The sequence below is a fragment of the Chelonia mydas genome, chromosome 21 (assembly GCF_015237465.2).
Source record: "Chelonia mydas isolate rCheMyd1 chromosome 21, rCheMyd1.pri.v2, whole genome shotgun sequence".
In the NCBI taxonomy this organism is placed as follows: domain Eukaryota; kingdom Metazoa; phylum Chordata; order Testudines; family Cheloniidae; genus Chelonia; species Chelonia mydas.
Genome location: NC_051261.2, coordinates 17,438,183 through 17,444,817, shown reverse-complemented (window position 1 = coordinate 17,444,817; position 6,635 = coordinate 17,438,183). Strand labels below are relative to the sequence as shown.

General features: G+C 50.9%; 1 long non-coding RNA gene across 1 annotated transcript; it reads right to left on the bottom strand.

Moving 5' to 3' along the window:
- Positions 1-1,311: 1,311 nt before the first annotated feature.
- LOC122463487 lies at positions 1,312-6,268 on the bottom strand. Its single transcript, XR_006286909.1, has 4 exons — positions 6,216-6,268; positions 4,912-5,028; positions 3,862-4,095; positions 1,312-1,493 (listed from the first exon to the last, which is right to left on the bottom strand). It is a non-coding gene; the product is annotated as an uncharacterized LOC122463487 (long non-coding RNA).
- Positions 6,269-6,635: the final 367 nt, after the last annotated feature.

Sequence of the window (6,635 nt, the reverse complement as noted above, 5' to 3'; positions counted from 1 at the left end):
TCATGGAGGAAGTGTGATTGGCAGATATTAAAGGGTTAACAGCCAGGGAAAGCAAGGGGGGAGACTATGACTGGCTGCAGCCCCTGCTGCCAGAGCGATGGGGTCATCTCTACCGCACGGGCTGAACTGGCCATTACCCATGGCAGCAAATACCCAGAGGGAGAGCGAGGCCAGGAGGAGTGTTTGCCTAGGGTGGCAAAACCTTGGGATGTGTGAGGCGGCAGCTCCTCAGATGAGAGTGGGAGATGCTGATGCTGTATCTGCGGGGAGGCTTCCTCTCCTAGGGTCTCAGTGCAGACCCTCACCGCTACCCCCTAACGGTGTGGCAGTCCCTCCTCATCGGCCAGCCAACCTCAATGCATCTCCCCAGGGACTCCCAACTAAGCCCCACTGAGCAAGTCCCTCCTCTTGCCATCCCATGCTGGAGGTGGTGTGGGTTGCCCCAGGCCAGTCCCAGAAGGGCACATGTCCCCAGCGACCTTAGCTCAGCTTGAATGGGTGTGAAGGGTTTGGTATTTTAATTGGTTGCATCTACTGGCACTGCTCCATTATGGATTCCATTAGCAGCAGGTTTATTAGAAGTGTTTAGAGACTTGCATGCTTCCCATGGTGCTTGGGAATCTTTGGCTGCTCATTGCATTGTCCCTTCTAGAGTCCTTCACAACAGGGCCTTTGTTTCCTATTTAACACACAGCAAGAGAGAGAACAAACTGCCACAACCTGACCAGGCCCTGTTTGTGGGTGGATACCAGCTTCTTGTGAGCAGATTCACCTGCTGGATCTTAAAAAGAATAGGAGGACTTGTGGCACCTTAGAGACTAACAAATTTATTTGAGCATAAGCTTTCGTGAGCTACAGCTCACTTCATCGGATGCGTTTGTTAGTCTCTAAGGTGCCACAAGTCCTCCTTTTCTTTTTGCGAATACAGACTAACGTGGCTGCTACTCTGAAACCTGCTGGATCTTAGTGCTTCTAAGGCCCCCAGGTCGGGGTAGAGCTGGGTCATGGTTCCTAGCCTAGGTCTCTAAGACACACCCTCAAGTGTGGCTCCTGTGTCTTCCTCCTTATCTTCAGACATGGGGCTCTGCAGCCCAGCTGCCTTAAACCCCCACAACCCATGACTCAGCCTTCCCAAGCCTCCATGCTCCATCAGAATCCACCTGGCTGTGGGCTCTCTGAGCTTCTCGATGAACCCCTTCAGAGACAACCTGGCAGACCATCAAGAAACAAAGGGATTAGTAAAGAAATTTTTTAACCAGTCACTTTTACTCTTAGGAAAGCACTTGAGAGTTACAGATCTTTGCCAAACAACAAACAGTATGTACACACACACACACACACTCTTTTCACTTGTGAGGTCTGGTCAGCATCTCGGTCTAGGCAGAGTCCCTCCTGCCTCCTCCAGCCTGGTCTTCTGGCATGTGGCAGCAGACTGCTCCCTGACTCAGCAAGGCCCCTCTTAGCACACTTTTCAGAGTGGTAGCCGTGTTAGTCTGTATCAGCAGAAACAGCAAGGAGTCTTTGTGGCACCTTAGAGATGCATCTGATGAAGTGGGTTCTAGCCCATGAAAGCTTATGCCCAAATAAATTTGTTAGTCTCTAAGGTGTCACAAGGACTCTTTGTTGTCTTAGCACACTCTCTTCCTTTTCCCTGCTGGGAAATTCTAGCTCCTTCCCCCAGTCAGGCTTCTGTGAAGAGAGTTCATTGTCCCTGGCAATGGGCTGGTACTTGAGAGACAATCAAAGCTGATGGCCTTACAGTGCTCCTTGATGGCTTTTCAGCCATAGTCATTCAACCAGGTGTCAAGCGCTTAATGCCACTTGGAGGTTCTAATCCAACATGGAGGTTACATTAGGAAATGAAAGTCACAGTCCAAGATGGCGGTTGCAATGCAAAATGGAGGTTACAATTTGATGTAGACATAGCTCTTGGCACCACCATGCCAGTATTCTTGTGACACCACCCCTCAGGGACAGGGGCAATGCCCAGTCACCGGTGAAACGAGGGGCTCACTTCAGCTCATATTCCCTTGCAGGGGAGCTGAGGGAAAGAGCTGTGGGCCATAACCCAAAGCCCCTTGGCATCAGTGTGTTTTGGATCATGGCTAAGGCTCCGTTTTAGTCACAGATATTTTTAGTAAAAGTCATGGACAGGTCACAGGCAGTAAACAAAAATTCACAGCCAGTGATCTGTTCGTGACTTTTACTATCTACACCGACCAAATCTTCAGAGAGCTGCAGGTGCTCGTGGAGGGGCTGTGAGTGCTGGGGGCAGCCCGGGAAGCGCTGCGGGTGCATGGGGGAGGTCGCAGGTGCTGGGGAGGACTGGCCCGGGGAGCACCATGAGCGCTCCAGGGGGAGCAACCTGGGGAGTGCCATGAGTGCTCTGGGGGGTGCAGGCCAGGACCCCCGCTGGTGCTAGGGGAAGGCCGGGGGGAGTTGGTGGGTCTGGCAGGCTCCCTACCCAGCTTCTCTGAAGCGGCGACATGTCCCTCCCTAAGCTTCTAGCTCCACACGCTGCCAGCTCCGCAGCTCCCATTGGCCAGGAACCACAGCCAATGGGAGCTGTGTGGGTGGTGCCTGCGGACGGAGGCAGGAGCTGAGGGAGGGACATGTCGCTGCTTCTAGGGAGGCCCCCCAAGGTAAGCGCTGCCCAGAGTCCTCACCCTCTCCTGCACCCCAACCCCCAGCCCTGAGCCCCCCACCCAAACTCCTCCTGCTGCGGCTGCCGCTGTGCTGGGGCTGGTGTGACTGGCCCAGGGGCTGCCTGAGCTGCTCGGGCAGGCCCGGAGCCAGCCGCAGCAGCTGCTGCAGAAGTCGCGGAATCCGTGATTTCCGTGACAAACTTGCAGCCTTAATCATGGCCCATAGAAGAGGTTGTTGGGGAGGCTGGGACACAGGGGAGAGGAAGATGGGCTCCAGATTTTCAGATTCCTTTCTGATAACATTGTAACAAGAAGGCAAAGGAGGCCAGTCCCTATCTCTTGAGGGAAAGGTCATGCTGACTGGGACTGGGACTTTCTCTGCTCTATCATTCCACCAACATCCAAACGGGTTCCTTCTTTCCTCGACCACGTATTCCAACAGAGGACAAAATAAAAGCTTAAGATCAGGATAGAAGTTGCAGCTCCTAGGCCGGAAAGGAGGCTGTCAAAGGACAACGCAAGCAGCATGGGAAACCTGCAAGACGAGCGTCACAATACAGACATTTCAGGCATTCCTGACATCTGTTCAAGTGCTGGGGGATGGACTAGATGATCCCTTGATGTCCCTGCTAACCCTACAGTTCTGTGGTTCTATGTTCTCATCCAGCAGTGTACGATGGAAAGGCGGAGGAGTGATGCTGTATATTGAAAGTATCAAAAGATGCTATTCAGAAATGGAGAGCATGACAATGAAATACCCTGGACTAATACAAGGAATAAAGAAGCAAGTATAATGGGCTTCCGCCCCAGAGCCCCAGGAATGGGGGGGAAATAGCAGCAAAGTATTCCTAGGCCAGCACTAGCTACTGTACTTCAGTCACAAGGGGTTAATTACCTAGCTGTCTGCTGGGTAGGAAACTTGCAAAACATGCATAATCGGAGTGGCTTCTAAGTTACATGGAAGACAACTTTATGACACAGAGTGGAGACCCTAAGCCAACCACCTCAGCTCTACTTCACCCTGTTAGGATGCCTGAGTGGGAAGAATAAGGCAGGTTGGTACCTGTGACTGAGAGGTACCTGAATTTGTCACCGTACAGAACAGGCTCACCTAAGGCAGCCGCAGGAGGGGGGTATGATTTCAGGAAAGAAAACTTTCGGGAACTGAGAACTCCAGCAGTCAGACTGCACAGGGAGAAGGAGGAAAATGACTTACCCTGTGTCTTAAAGAAGCTGCTCAGTGGGAGATGGAGCTGTGGCATTGTAGGGGAAGATGTACTTTCTTTCAAGGGCCTTTGAGACCAGGTCAGGTGCATGAGGGTTTCCCATGCCTTCGCCACCAGCTGGGCCACATTAGGGTATGACGGCACAGCAGCCTGGAGGGCAGGAGTCCATCCTAGCCCAGGCTCCCTTCAGGGTTGAGACTTGTAGATTCCTCGATCAACTGCAACTGAAAATCAGATTGATACTGCCCAGCGGCAGTTCTCTCCACTGGCCGCCCGCTTACCATCCCCCAGCAGCTGACTGCTTGCCGCTCCCGCAGGTCGACTGTCAGTTACCTTAGCTGTCAACTGCCTCTCTGCTGTGACATCTGCAGGCCAATCTCTTAGTGCTTGGCAGCTTTTAGCAGGCTCGGCAGAAACACTGCCCCACCACAAGTGATTTCAGCTCTCACTCCAGCACTTAAAACAACAAAGGCTCCTAATGAAGCCTATTTAGTTCTATCTGAACAGTGGGGAGGAACAGGTTAAACCAGACCAGGGATCCTTATGGAGAGTCCACACCTCCTGGCTGGGACACTCGTCCCCCACCCCTCTTACTTTAAGATGTCTCTGGCATTCGAGCCCCTGGCTTAATGAGATCCTTTCAGGTGAGGGCGACCCCCTCCTTTGGGGACTAGTTAAGCACGGTTCTGCTCCACTTTATTCATACAATAAAGACAACACTGATAACAGCATCTCACTCCCCCTGCATTCAGTACTACAGTGATTTGTACCCCAACACCAGCCAAAGTTGATCACTTTAAGCAACACTGCTCTATCTGCTGGATAGCTCAGCAGAGTAGGAGTGTTCGTGTAAATATATAGTTTGCTCCTGAAGTCTCTCCCCCTCCCATCTAGCTGTCAGGGGAGAGTTCATTCAGACCCTGCTTACAGAAGGAAGCTGATATAATCCCCAAACAGCCAGAGGCCACAGTGCCAACCCCTTGTCATGCCCCATCACCCCACTGGGAGCTGAGGGTGTGCTACACTTTTTAGGATTTTACCTGCTGGATGAAGATGCAACAGACTATGAGCCCTCTGCAAAAGGAGTCAAGGAACCAGAAGCAGCCAGCATGGCATTGCCAGGGACTGATCAGCGATGGGCCATTCAATAAAACATGCTAGAAATGGAATAGATGGGAGACAATCAGCCAAGAAAATAGAGTCAGCTGAGGCTTTTGAGGGGCAGTTAAGGACATTAGCAAATGATGAAGCAACATCAGCATTAGGAAAATGCTAATGCTGCCAGGGAAGTGAAGGGGAATAAGAAGGGCTTTTATACTTGGGGCAGGAGGGGAAGGAATACTGTAGGTAAATGAGGGAGACTAAAAATTAATAATGATCCAAAATGGCTGAGATACTGAATGCTATTTACAATCTGCCCTTAACTCTAATTTTAATTTAGGGCCCAATCCTGCAAGCGCTACCCACTTCCACTGACTTCAGCAGGGGATGCATTGTGCTTGGATCGACGTGAAGGCAGGGTGCATGACCTCAGAGAGGAAGGATGGCCCAGGGCTTAGGGCACCTGCCTGGGACTTGGGAGACCATGAAAAATGGATACATTCAGAATTGCTCGTTGCTGGTGAAAATCTTGGCCCTAATTGATTTCTTAAGGCACCGTGATGCCACTAACAAAATGAAACGCACACAGATTACACAAAGGACATGGACACGCGCAAGTCAGCGTTTCGCAAACTGGGAGCCCCGACCCAGAAGGGGGTCTAGGGACATTGCCGTATTGCCACTGTCAAGGTTCCTCCCCCACTCTGAACGCTAGGGCACAGATGTGGGGACCTGCATGAAAACCTCCTAAGCTTACTTTCACCAGCTTAGGGTAAAGCTTCCTCAAGGTACAAACTATTTTACCCTTTTGCCCCTGGACTTCCACTGCCACCACCAAACGTTTATCTGGATTTATTTTTATTAGGAAAGCATTGTTTGGAAACGTCTTTCCCCCCCAAAATCCTCCCAACCCTTGCACCCCACTTCCTGGGGAAGGTTTGGTAAAAATCCTCACCAATTTGCATAGGTGACCAAAAACCCAAACCCTTGGATCTTAAGAACAATGAAAAGCATTCAGTTTCTGAAAAGAAGGATTTTAATAAAGTAAAAAAGAATCACCTCTGTAAACTCAGGATGGTAAATACCTTACAGGGTAATTAGATTCAAAACAGAGAATCCCTCTAGGCAAAACCTTAAGTTACAAAAAGACACAGACAGGAATATCCATTCTATTCAGCACAGCTTAATTTCTCAGCCATTTAAAGAAATCATAATCTAACGCATCTCTAGCTAGATTACTTACTAAGTTCTAAGACTCCATTCCTGTTCTGTCCCTGGCAAAAGCATCACACAGACAGACACAGACCCTTTGTTTCTCTCCCTCCTCCCAGCTTTTGAAAGTATCTTGTCTCCTCATTGGTCATTTTGGTCAGGTGCCAGCGAGGTTACCTTTAGCTTCTTTACCCTTTACAGGTGAGAGGATTTCTCCTCTGGCCAGGAGGGATTTTGAAGGGGTTTACCCTTCCCTTTATATTTGGGCAGCCACCCTTATTTCTGCGCTGCCTGCAGAGCCGGGTGCCTGGAGAGCGGTGGCTGCTGGCTGGGCACCCAGCTGCGAAGGCAGCACCCCGCCCGCAGCAGCGCAGAAGTAAAGGTGGCCCAGGACGGTTTTGCCACCCTGACTTCAGCGATGCTGCTAGAGGCAGCACTGCCTTCAGGCCTG